Source organism: Meles meles, chromosome 5 (assembly GCF_922984935.1).
Source record: "Meles meles chromosome 5, mMelMel3.1 paternal haplotype, whole genome shotgun sequence".
Lineage (NCBI taxonomy): Eukaryota > Metazoa > Chordata > Mammalia > Carnivora > Mustelidae > Meles > Meles meles.
Genome location: NC_060070.1, coordinates 131311235 through 131325100, shown reverse-complemented (window position 1 = coordinate 131325100; position 13866 = coordinate 131311235). Strand labels below are relative to the sequence as shown.

Here is a 13866-nt window from a genome sequence, read left to right as displayed (position 1 = left end):
GCAATGCTTTCAATCAGAGGCAGTGCTTACTGGGCAGGAGACCTAGAGATGGCCTCCCTTTGGGCAATTTATGCTAAATTAGTTTTGTGGATGCTTCGGGTACCTATTTCTCCAGACTTTCTTCATTACAGACAGTGCCTCTGGGACCAGTAGTGGGAAACAGTGTCTTGAATTACCGGGTCATAAATTTAATATCGGAGACCATCTTCCCTTTTTAGATCAGGTACTAGAGCAAATAGCTTTTAGTGTTTTCAAAAATGCTCACACTGTAATGTGATGTCTGGGGTTTGAAGAGCCCTTAGGTCAGAGGATGGGTGCTATGAGCCCTGAAACTGTCATGCAAAATTGTGAGTTCGGTTACTTGGGGAGAGAATCCACTGATTTCTTCGTATTCCCTAAGGAGTCTTTATCCCGAATATTAAGAACCACTGATATGGATTCATTTGTTCATCAAATATTTATCGAATGCCTATTCTATGCCAATACAGTGTTATATACTGGAAACGAAGAGAACTAGATGGTGGTGAATCACTGACAGAAATTTAAAGAAAACAGGAAGGAGCCCGAAGAGGAAAGTCCAGAATTAGTCAAGACACACTGAAGAAAGTAATTGAAAAATTTAAAGAGCCTAAAGATATCTTTTATTTGATGTTGACAGACATTTCTATTTGTACATACATAATGTCATAACAATACAATACTATAGCAATGGAAACAAAACAGAGGGAAAGTTATGGTGGTGAAAACTTAGATGAAGTGGATTTATATTAATAGGTAATTCACATCTCTAAGCCACTGATTCTGAAAATAGAACCCAATTTATTCCCCCAAAAACATTTTTAAAATTTAATTATCAGATGGGTTGATCATCTGTGTTTCCTACCTCTTGTAATTGCAGTGTTTTTGGAATGATAGTTTGCGGGTCACCTGGGTGGCTCAGTCAGTTAAACATCTGCCTTCAGCTCAGGTCCTGATCCCAGGGTCCTGGGATTGAGCAGGCTCCCAGCTCATGGGGAGCTTGCTTCTCCCCCTCCCTCTTCCTGCCACTCCCCTTGCTTGTGCTCTCTCTCTGTCAAATAAATACAATCTTACACACACACACACACACACACACACACACACACGCACACACACACAAAGGTAGAGGTAAACTCTTGGTCTGTCACACACATGACATAATGAGGGCTCCCACTTAAATTTTTTCACCATAAACACATAATTTTCCTCTTCCTCATGCTAGTTACAATTTGCTCCTTAACATTGCCCTGACCCTGAGATTTGGCACTGAGGGGATGGAGGTGGGTGGGGGTGAGGGAAGGTCACTCCCAGCCAACAGTGGGACTGTCAAGGACACCTGGGCTCCACTCCACTTCATAGGATAATTCCAGACTCCACCACTTGTCCATTGGATTCATGACTCCAAGCTAAATGGTAATCCATGTTTCTTCATACGGACGTCACCTTACTCCTTGTCGTCCTGTGAATAAAAACTTGCTGTCTAAACTGTGGACACTGTAAGTTTACCTGCGTTTCTTTTTCAATTTAAATTAGTCAAGTCATATCAGTCCACTGTTTTCTGAGCCTGAGGGGAATTCAGTTCATGCTGCTTGATTGAGTGAGCATAGAATCTCTGTTTCATAGCATTAGAAACACCTAATGGTTTGTCATCCTTGCGCAGGCGCCATGCTAATCTTCTCTGTATCGTTCCAATTTTAGTATATGTGCTGCCGAAGCGAGCACAAAACACCTAATGGTTTGTATAGTAGATCTCAGTGTCTCATTTTATAGGTAAGGATGCATGGTTCCTAGAACTCAAGCTTGAAACCAGCAAAACTAAAAGTAGAATACTCCCTTCTGAGTTCCTTCCTGGAGCTCCCTTCACAATGCCAAATTTCTAAAAGACACAAAACATCAAGATTACTTTTCTTCAGTCCTTTCTGGGCAGAGTTTGATGGCTCTAACAGTGTCCAGGTCACTGTACATTTAGTAGTTGTCTTACATGGATGATGGGACCCTGTAGCTCAGAAGAGCCACTGACCCCCTCAGTCTTCTGAAAGGAAGTAAATGTACCCACAGGCCAGTTTCTTGGCTGACAGGTAACTTGAGGGTGGATCCCAAAAGAGACAAATGCTCATTAGATGTAAACACAGGAACAAGAGAAAAGTAGGTATAATGGTTCATTCTGCCCAAGGGGCTCCATTTCCTACAGTGCAAACAGGATTCCATCTTTCTCCAGTTAATGCATTGTTCAGTGATTTCCCCGGTGCCAGGGAAACTATGTACTTCTCAGGTGTTCCCACCTTAGCAAAAAGGTCATGTCACAAAAATCTATTTGGTTGCTGAGAGAAAGAGCAGGTTATTCCCCAAAAGTTGTCTTCCCTTCTCCCATAGAAATAAAATTTTTCAAACCCCCCCAAATAATCCCATTAAAAAATGGACAGAGGACTCAAATAGATATTTTTCTAAAGAAGACAAACAGATGGCCAACAGACACATGAAAAGATGCTGATCACTCATCATCGGGGAAGTACAAACCAAAAACACAACGAGTTATCACCTCATCTCTGTCAGAATGGCTAGAATCAAAAAGATAAGAAACAAGGGATGGTGAGGATGTGGAGAAAAGGGAATTCTCCTGCACTGTTGGTGGGAAGGCAAAGTGGTGCAGCCATGGTAGGCAACAGTCTTGAGATTCCTCAAAAAGTTAAAAATAGAAAACTATATGATCCAGTAATTCTACTACTGGGTATTTACTCAAAGAAAGTGAAAGCACTACTTTGAAAAGATACATCCACCCCTATATCTATCATAGCATTATTTACAATGGCCAAGATATGGAAGCAACCCAAGTGTCCATCTATAAATAAATGGTTAAAGAAGAGGGTGTGTATATATCTACAGTGGAATATTACTCAGACATAAAAAGAATAAGATCTTGCCATACACAACAACGTGGATGGACCTAGTGGGTATTATGTAAAGTGAAATAATACAGAGAAAAACAATACCATACGATTTCACTTATACGTGCAATCTGAAAAAACAAAACAAACAGAAAGCAGAAACAGACCCACAAATACAGAGAATACACTGATGGTTGTCAGAGGGGCAATTGGTGGGGGATGGGCAGAATGGGTGAAGGGGAGTGGGAGATAGAGTCTTCCATTTATGGAATGCATAAGCCAGAATAAAAGAGTCAGCCTAGAGGATATCGTCAATGGTATTGCAGTGGTGTTCTATTGTGACAGATGGTAGCTACACTTGAGGTGAGCATCGCATAACACATAGAGATGCTGGATGATGATGTACACCTAAAATTTGGTAATATGGTATGTCAAGTATACTTCAAAAAAATACTCAGAAAAAATAAAAAAAAAAAGGTTTTTTAGTCTGGTCACTGTCTGCCCAGGAAAAAAAGATTATATTCTCTCACTCCCTTTGCTTTGAGAATGGTCATGGGATCAACTCCCTGCCAGTGGGACACAGGGGGCAGTGTTGTGTGCAGTTTGTCTCAGTGGGACAGACTGGACTCTCTCCCTGTCCCTTTCTTTTTCCCTGTTGAAAGGAATGTCAGTGTGACTGGGAATCCTTTTGGAAATGAGGGTGTGATACAGTGGTAAGGGAAATGCTGACAGAGCAAGAAGATTGTCTTAGTCACTCAAGCTGCCACAACAAAATACCATGGAGTGGACAGCTTAAACAACAGATCTTTCTTCAGTTTCAGAGGCTGGGAAATTTAAGACGAAGGTCCCAATAGATGGTCACCTTATTACTCATGTGACAGAGAGAAAGCACTCCAGTTTTTCTTTCTCTTCTTCTAAGGACACTAATCTCATCATAGGGCCCAACACTAATGACCACATCTAAACCTAATTCCCTCCCAGAGGCCCACCTCCCAATACCATCACACTGGGGCAGGACTTCAACATAGCAATTTGAAGGGGACACAAAGTTCCATCCATAACATAGAGAGACCTCACAAGCCCAGGCCCCATGGCACCTTGGGCTTCTACAGGAGAGAGACGTGTGTTTCTAACTTGTAAAGGCACTTCTGGGGCCTCTTTCACATTCAAACAAATTTATGACATGTTAAATACAGTACTTTAGGTTTGTTCTTACTAATATCACACAATGTTTTCTCTCATCATCATTATGGTATATGGGATAAAGACCCACTCTGTGAGGACATATACAGATTCTAACTATACACAGCCTTGCAGGATGCAGGTGAAAGAGTTTACGTATGACTCGCCACGTGTGACTGACCAGAAAGCCGCTGTGGTTGGACCATGACTGGTTCACTGGGCAACTTCACTGAGTCGCAGACTGTGCAGAGCCCTGGGGGAGGGCACTGGGCACCATTCTGTCCAATAGACTGTGACAGAACACTCATTTGATTCAGAAGTCTTTTATTTTTGTCACTGGAAGGGAGGGAAGGAGGAAGAGGCGATATGGGCTGAAGGAAAGGGCGCCATCTTCATTCGCTGGGGCTGCCCTCACAAAGTACCACAAAATGAAGGGGAGAGGGAGTTTGAACAATAGAAATTTCTTGCCTCACAGTTCCAGAGGCCAGAAGTCTGAAACCCAGGTGTCAGCAAGGCCATGCTCCCTTGGAAGGTGTTGTGAAGGATCTGCTCCATGCCTCTCTCCAAGCTTCTGCTGGTTCCTTGGCTCATGACAGTGTAACTCCAGCCTTCAGGGGGTGCCTTCCCTGCCTGGAGAATGTGCCCACATTCTGCCTGTCTCTGTGTCCACATCTCCTTTAATAAGGACACCAGTTGTATAGGGTTAGAGCTCACCCAGATGATCTCATCTTAACCCAATACTTTGGCAACAACCCTATTTCCAAATAAGGCCACATTCTGCAGTGGGGGCGGGGGAAGGGCAGTGGTTAGGAATTCAACATGTAAATTTTAGGGGGACACAATTCAGCCCATCACAGAGATATGAGCTGAAAGAATATCTTGGCCAAATTATTCCATCCCACCAGCATCAGGAGAAGGGAACCAAACTGTATCAGAGAGCTCCACAGGAAACCCAGTGCGGGAGTAAGGAGGCATTTCCCCACCAGCTCTGCAGTGAAGCAGATCTCCCTGGATGCTCTCCCCATAGCAGCACAGCTCACGACAGCCAGGACTGCAGGGTAAGTGGAAATCCAGGACCCCAAAGCCAGGGGTGCCAGCTCCTCATCTAGACCTCTGTTCCTGCATCTCAGCTACCCTCCCCTCCTGCCTGGGAGCCATGGATAAAAACAACTACCTGCTCTGTCTGGAAACCAACACCAGAGGCTGGTGATGTATTTTAAGAAATATATTTTATCCTTTCTCGATGATAAAAATAATGCATGCTCATTATAGCTCACTTGGAAATGACACAGAAGTTGAAAGCCCATAGGAAAATCGCCCCTAATTCTAAGACCCAGTCAACCCATTAAAATTTGATTTCTCTTTCATCCATTTTTTTCTTTTTCTATGCATATTTTACAGAATCTGGACCATGATCTCTATTTCGTTTTATGCTCTGATTTTTCACATAACATAATGTGAAATTTCCTGTTATTACAAATTATGCTTAAATATTCTTCCAACAGCTGAAGAATATTGAGGATGGTCAAATAATAATAATACAGAGAAGGTGATATTTTCTGCATTCCAGACACAGTTTCAAGCAATTTATATACATTTCCCTCTTAATCCTGACAAGAGCCCAACAAAGTAGGAATTATTTTCAATGATACAAATTGTTAAAAAATATTGAGGCTAAGAGTTTTAGTAATGTGTCTAACATCACACAATTATTAAACAGCCAAGGAGAGATTTATAGACAAGTTTGTTTAAGGCTACTTTCCTTGCTTCTGATTACTGCTTAATTTCTCTATTCTTGGATATGGGGCTTGCTTCCACATTTTTACTGTTATAAATACTGCAATGTACATCTTTGGACAGAACAGTTCTCCCCCAGATAAATTCACAGAGCTGGAATTACTAGAACTAAGATTTGAACATTCAAAAATCCACATTTTTTGTTACATTATCACTAATTTGCTTTCCAAGGAGATTATGCCAACTTGCATTCCCTCGAGCACCATTCTTGTTTCTTTATGCCGAGCATTGGACAGTCAGTCTTATTAAGCATTCCTGCTATTTATGATAGCTGAAAACAGATTGGTTTTGCTTTTTATTTGCCTTCTTTTTTGGTTATTAAGTTACATGGTTTTTCATGTGTTTGAAGCCATTTATATTTTCTACTAATAGTATGGGCCCATTTATCTGTTAAAGCTTTAGTATTCTGATGAGCCATATGCAACTGATGTTTTTTTGTGGGTCAAAAACTTGTTGATTTTCAGCTCCAAGTTTTTTTTCAAATGCATTAAGAATATTAATCTTTAGATATATTGGCTATAAATATTTTTGTTGATGTTTTGATATAGATGTTTTTATTTCCAAAATGAGCACCCAATAATCTGAAAAGTATTTGAGTCATGAAAATAGCATGCTAATGAGTCTATGGACTAATTTTTTTCTTTTTTTGCTTTAGCATCTTATTTGCATTTCCTTCTCTTCCTCCACCCTCGCAGAGCTGAGTCCAGAATGACATACCTATATGAGGTAGATCACAGCTTGGCATCAACTTTAGAGATAGAATAGGAAATGTCCTTGAAAGAATTACAGGTGCCAGTTAAAATGAGAAAAAATAAATAAAAATTTAAAAATAAAAATAAAAAGAGAAAAAAAATAATGCATCTTCCCTATGGGCAATGACCTCTTAAAGGGGAAAAAAAAAAATGAAAACTGTAGCCTGGAAGCTTTTGGAGGGATTACTTTCACTGTGGTAGCTTAGAGGCTCTTTAAGGAAGAGTGATGGTGATGTAGGTGCAGGGATGCACCTCGCATGCCTGACAACTCAGAATGGGCTGTGTCTCATTCGTAGCCAAATGCAGAGAAAGCCAGACCATCTGGCTCTGCAACGGTTTCATGTCTTCTCTTTCCTGTAGGTAGACCGAGAATCATTTGGAAGAAAACCTTCTTGGCTGCAGATTGCACACACATTTTTGAACATCTCAGAGTAAAAAGGAATGGTTCAAGTCGCTTGTCAAATCTAAGCGGGTGGTAAGAGAGACAGAAACACTGTTTCAACAGCCAGGAATCTTTGAAATCAAAGGTTACTGATAAGCATTTGCCTTTTAACATCTCCTGCTCAAGACCCTTTGTAGAAACAGTTTCTGTTTGCTTGTGTTCCCCTGGGGAAAGGGATAGTGGTGTATCCCAGTCTGCTGCCTTGAGCCTCTGGTTTAAATGATTTACATCAACTCTCCCTTGGCCTTCAGTACTTTTTCATGTCAAGTACTGATGCTCTGACCCAAAGATGGGAAGCAAATCTTGGCTCCTCTGTGTCCAAGCCTTTGATCAACCCGATGTATCTTGCTGCCTGCCTAAAGTGTAAATGAGATTACATTTTGTATTTACAGCGTGGCTCCTGGGAGGGCAGCTGAAGATATTACACATGGGGTGCTTGCAAAAACAATAAACCGTTCTCCATGGGTGAGGATGACATTCCTGACCCGCCCTCCGAGAGGATGAGCTCACAGTTGCTTTCCCTGGGGAGAGCACCAGTCCTGTCACCTGGTTGCCATTTGTCGCGGACCAGCCAGGTTGGGGGCGCAGCTAAGTGAAGAGAACAAAGTTTGCCTCTGTGCAAAGCTAACTGACCCATTCACCAATCCCGCCAGTCAAACTCGTGACGTCAGTCTTCCTGGCAGGAGTCACAGACCCACACGTCTATCTGCTCCATAGGAAGCAATGCGTCCGCAAACAAACTTCTGCGCCCCAGAGCACGCTTGCTCTGGGGCTGGAGTCTGCGCACAGAGCTCCGTCCCCTGTCACCGCCCACTGCACCCTGGGCCTTGCCTTGTGAAGATGGCTTACACACGCGTCCCAGATGTTCCTGTAACCGAGAGCCCTGGAAACGGCTGCATAAAAACACATGGGCTTGCTAAGGGCCGGACTGGAATGTGACCAAATGGTCCCAGGCTGTGGTCTGATTACTGGGCAGTTGAAGACCCAACCCTGTTTCCTCCTCTCTGAGCTGTTGGGCCTTGCTTCACTAATGGGGCATGATTCTAACAGCTGCGGTTGTAGTGAGGGTTTCTTGTAAATACCGTGGATATAATGGTCATAGTACCACAAAAACGTTAACTTTATTTATTTATTTATTTTTTAAAGAGAGCAAGAAGAACACAGAGAGGAGGAAGCGGATTTGATAGCTGGTAATGAATATGTGGGAAATCGGATCATATTTTCGTAATGATAATATAGTTTCCTCTTAGCTTTCCAGCAAAATTTATATTTTGCCCCCCCCCCTCCCCCCGCTCCTCCCGCCCCCGACCGGGGTGTAAAGCTCTCCCTTGGAAGAATGTCAACAGTGACATCGAGGTCAATCTACGCAGCTGTGGTGTAAATCTTTCCTGAAATCAACTGCACGGATATGTTCGTCCTCCCTGGGGGCCCGCCCGAGTTATGCAGTTTGTGTAACTGTGTCCCTGACTGGCTCCCTGCCCTCCACCCCCTCTCAGTGCAAACCGGTCCTGCAAGCTGCCGTCGCTCGCGTCCTCCTGGGGCTAAACCAGCAATAAGCCATCTCTGAAGAGAAGGACATGTGACGGCTTCGAGCTCCATCATATGACACGCGCTGGGAGTGAAGAGAAGTTGCTTCTCCTTGGCTTTCGAGACCCTCCCTGTTCAGTCACAATCCCACTTTCCAAAGCCCCCTTCACTCCAACAGGGTACCCTGAGCCACCGCGCCCCCTTCCAGCTTCCCAGACCCGCCACGACCTCCTGCTGTAAGCTTCCCTGTGATCTGAACCTCTTCTTCCCAGCCCTCTTCCCCATCCTTCAGTGGGTCTTCCTCACTGGTTACCTGGAGTATCTGGCAGATACGTGCTTCAAGAATGTTTGCTCACTGAAGACGAGATGGCTTTAGCAGCTCAGTCTTTGAGTGTTTCATTTAGCTCTTTGCTCAACACAGCAGGATGGTTCTAGGCCAAGCCTAGGCCACCACTGTTTTCTCTACCTGGGATGCCCTTACCTCTTCCCCACAATCCACATCCTATTTATCCTTCTTACTGGGCTCATTCTCCTCTCCAAGGCCACCCCTCCTGCCTAACCCATCAGATCCAGTGGGAGTTTTCCCTCTTTTTTTTTTTTTAAGATTTTATTTATTTATTTGACAGACAGAGATCACAAGTAGGCTGAGAGGCAGGCAGAGAGAGGGGAAAGGGGAAGCAGGCTCCCCACTGAGCAGAGAGCCCGATGCGGGGCTCGATCCCAGCATGACCTGAGCAGAAGGCAGAGGCTTTAACCCACTGAGCCACCCAGGCGCCCCGAGTTTTCCCTCTTCTAAATTCCTGGCATTCTCATTGCTCAGGGACCTAGGCCTTAATCACATACTTCCCTGCAGGGAGACCTGAATTTTCCTGGGTTCCGTTATCAAATCTGTATCCACCTCCCCCAGTTACTCAGGGTCCTGACAGTTGCTGAGCACAGACCAGCTGCTCAACACATGTCTGATGGAGATTGGGCACCTTTCTAGCTCTCTTCAATTCCCCATATCCTGTCCATCATTCAAAGTCCCACTCAAGCCCAGCTTCCTCCACGGTGGCTCCGTGGATGACGCCCCACACTGATCCACAGCTGGCCCCGAAGCCACAACTTCTGTATCTCACACACCTGTGGGATGACATGTCCGAGCACCAATCCCAGCGTGTATGCATATTCCATAACTTGTGACTTTGTGTGTGCCCACCTGGGTCCTCGGTGTACTCCCAGGAGAACACGCACCCCACACTGCAGGCCCTCTTGAGCTGACACTTCTTTCGTTCACCCAGACGCACAGGAACTCTCAAGGCCCAGAATGTGTGACTGGGTGCCTACTGCCCTCTCAGGATGACCTTCTGTGTGAGTCACAACGTCTGCTCCTGGAGTCTGATGCACACACTTCTCAGTGTGGAAGGCCGACAGCAGAGCTCTTGGAGACCAGGTCACCCACCACCAGGAGACTGAGCGTTTCTGGAGCACAGAGAGATGTTCTTAGTCCAAAGAAGGCTCGCTGTGCCCGGCACATAGTAGAAAATCAGCCCACCTTGAAATAGAATAAGAACAACCACGATCCTTGATGGAAGGTGTCCTACTCTAGGATCTTCAAACATTGGATTATACACCTTGTAAAAGAATTTTGAAAATCTGTGTACTCACCCACGCATTTTTACATTGACATCTAAAATTTTTCACACCTACTAATAGGAGACAAGAAATGTTAACTATTATATATGTTGAAATGAGATGAGGATTGACTATCATTTGAATCAATATTTTATATTATTGGATAAAATAAATTTTCATTACTTTACTGAATAAAGCCTGTATAGCTCGAGGATAGCAGGTGAAATTTTTGTTTGTGTGTTTGATTGATTGTATTTCAGAAAATCCAACTGCCCTGCAAAAACTACATTTTAAAGGATCAACACCGTGAGCTTAAGCTACTTTGATATTCTGAATGATGAGGCCCCATGGGCCAACATGCCCTTCTTGCAGAAATATGTATAAGACAGGGAAGGACACACAGCCTTATGAGCTGAAGGGACCTGGTTCATCATTAATTTTAATTTATCCCATTGCTTCAGGGGCCCTCCTGCAGCAAAGAACTAAAACAAGATTTGGGATGGGCAAGGGATATATCCTTCTTTTGTAAATTGAGGAAGATACATTCTAAGCATAAGCTCCTTTCAAGCAGATTACTATTAGCAAAGAATACCTGTGGGCATGGATGCCTTTATGGCTATCCTCGCCTGAGTATTTTTTGGAAAGTGTTCAGATTTTCCAGAAAGTGTGTATCCCCATTGGAGGAACACTGGCCCACTGTTCCGGCTTAATAAGAAAGCTGGAGTAGAGTGATGAGCAATTCCTGGTCCAGGCCATGGATCTCATGCTTCCCCTTGGGCTCCATGGAGGGGACAAACTTCATCTTCCCTGTGAGGCAGGTTAATATGGAAACTTGAGAAAAACTGTTAGGTGTTATACTGTCAAGCCTTAGAAACAAAAACAGCCCCTGAAAGGTAGCTAAGCCAGAGAGGCACAGTAGAACACAGCGGCTCTCAGAGGAGCCAAGGGCAGACAGTGGTAGGCAGGCACAGCTGAGGCAGGGAGGCAGGAGGGAACAAAAGGCAGACAGAGGAGCTGGAAGAGATTTGTGGTCGGTCTAGACCAATTCAAGCGCACTGTGCTTCTTTTGGCCAGCCCTGCACCAGGAAACCCAGAGCTCAGGTTCCTGGCTCCCCAGCTTGCAGCTTTGTCTTACAGAAGGAAAGCTGTTTAAACTTTATTGTATGAAGTGCTATAAATATAGTCTGGCTCCAACATCTTTGTGGCTCTGACACTTCCTGAGGCTCTACAGGCTCCTGTTCTGGTCCCTGTGTCTTATTTTTCTTGGACAAACCAAACCCTGCTGGTCTTGTGCACCTGAGTCACCTCTTCCCCCCGGAGCACCTTGCCTAAAGCACAAATGATTGCTTCTGAGTCTCCTTTTTCCAGCATATGCACCTCACCTGACCCCATAGAGCAGAATTTCTCCAAGTGGGATCCACGACTGATCCCCATTATCTGGGATTTTTGTGGGGAAAAAAGAGGAGCATAGCTTGCTAGGCAAATCTGGTGATCAAGATTTTCAAATCTATAATATTTGGAACCCCTAGGAGAATACATAGGAACTTGCCCTTTCACAAGCTGCCCAGGTGCTCTTATGTGTTCTAAAGCTTGGAATCCATCACTGCTATGATCTGAATGTTGGTGTCCCCCAAATTCATACCTTGAAATGCTAATCCCCAAGGTGATAATATTTGGAAGTGAGGCCTTTGGGAGGTGATTGGGTCATGAGAATAGAGTCCTTATAAAAGAGACACCTAGAGATCCACTGCACTTTCTACCAGGGGAAGACACAGGGAGAAGACAGCCATCTGTGAAACAAGAAGCAGGTTCTCACCAGACACCAAATCTGCTGGCACCTTGATCTTGGTCTCCCAGCCTTCAAAGCTGAGAAAACAGTTTCTGCTGCTTATAAACCATCCAGTCTGTTGTTTTCTTTAATGCAGCCCCAGTGGACTAAGAGAAGTGGTGTGCCATCAGGGACTTTCTCAGAGTCCCTGGGCTTCCTTCACATGTCTACTGTAACCCTTGCTGTCACACTGCAATTTCTTTGTGTACTTGCTTGTTCCCACTAGTCTCTGAATTCTCAAGAAGAGAGATACCCTTGCCTTTGTTAATTCCACACCAAGCACAGTGCCTGGTACATAGTGCTACTCAATCATTGTTTTTCTTTCCTTCCCTTCCTTCTTCCCTTCCCTTCCCTCCCTCTCTCTTCCTCCCTCCCTTCTTTCTTTCCTTTTCTTTCTTTCTCTCTTTCTTTCTTATTTTTTCTTTCTTTCTCTCTCTCCTTCGTTCCTTCCCTCCCTACCCCATCCCTCTTTCCTTCCTTTCCTTTTCCTTCCTTCCTCCCTCCCTCTCTTCCTTCCTTTCTTCCTCCCACCCTCCCTCCTTCTTTCCCCTTCCTTCCTTTCTTCCCTCCCTCCCTCCTTCTTTCCTTTCTCTCTCTCTCTTTCTTTCTTTCCTTCTTTCTTCCTCTCCCTCCCTCCATTCCTTCTTCCTTCCCTCCTTCTTTCCTTTCTCTTTTCCTTTCTTCCTTCCTTCCTTTCTCCAAAATAGCTTTCTATTAAATAGTAAAGCACAGTTGCAACACAATTTTAAGTGTTTGTAAATTAGGTCACAAAAGGAGTGCAAAATGTTTGCAGTATAACTATTATATTCATGCAGCTAAAGTCATCCATCATATCTTATGCCAATACAAAACTAAGTATTCCATGATTAAAAGTAGCTCAAATCTAACAACCAAAATGATATTAGTGGATCTCTTATCCTGTTTAACATTTTAACCTTATTTTTGATACTAAATTTCTTACCAAATGGAATCTACAAACTAAATTTTTAGAAACTGTCAAAGAGTGATTAAACACTACAAACCAAGTAGTTAGGTTAACAGAAAATTCTGGGAGAAATAGTGACAGAAAATACTGAGAAAGTATCAGCTAGTATGCAGGCATTTTATTCATGATTTTATACTAATATACTCTAAAGGGATTTTGCAAAAGTTGATCTGCTGGCTATTGCAGATAAACCTTGAGACTAAACTCTTTGTAACTATTCTCTTCTAGATGTGGTTGACATAAGATTAGTCACATTTAATCTATTCTCATATATATATATATATTCCCCAAAGATCTAGTCTGTGCCAAAGATCATGCAAATCTGGAGTAAAAACATTTGGAGTTGGTTATTACTGTATGCCAAGTACTTTTCCTATCTTATTTCCATTTTTCTCAAAATTTCCTATTACAAATATATAACCAGAGCTCATCTTTTTACATACCAAGTGGGTTATTTTGTGCAAAGGGGAGTTTTTATCAACAAACCTTCCCAATTTGGCAATTCAGTGGCAAAGAAAAGTCTTCATACGTGTAGTCTCTGTTTTCAATTGAGTAAAGAGAAACCAACAATCCTGTCTTAATACTAAGGCAAGCCTTAACTGTAAAAGTATCTTATGTTGGTTAAGTTTTAACAATTCAAGCTCAGGTTACTCTCACAGATGACTAATCATTAAAATTATTTCTACAAATGTAAAACCAATTTTTTCCTTAGGGGAAGGGAAATGGGAAGGAAGAAGCAAATGGAGAAGAGGCACCACATGGCGGACAGGGTATATACAGCTGTATGCTTGGTACATGATTTTGGTCACTTTTCACAACATGATGGCTATTTTCTT

At 43.3% G+C, this 13866-nt stretch overlaps 1 long non-coding RNA gene and 1 other non-coding gene across 2 annotated transcripts; one reads left to right on the top strand and one right to left on the bottom strand.

Moving 5' to 3' along the window:
- Positions 1 to 1638: 1638 nt before the first annotated feature.
- On the bottom strand, positions 1639 to 1740 carry LOC123942861. The gene has a single exon (XR_006818497.1). It is a non-coding gene; the product is annotated as a U6 spliceosomal RNA (small nuclear RNA).
- Positions 1741 to 4945: 3205 nt separating this feature from the next.
- On the top strand, positions 4946 to 7066 carry LOC123941985. The gene is made up of 2 exons (XR_006818375.1): positions 4946 to 5143; positions 6995 to 7066. It is a non-coding gene; the product is annotated as an uncharacterized LOC123941985 (long non-coding RNA).
- The last annotated feature ends 6800 nt before the right edge of the window (positions 7067 to 13866 follow it).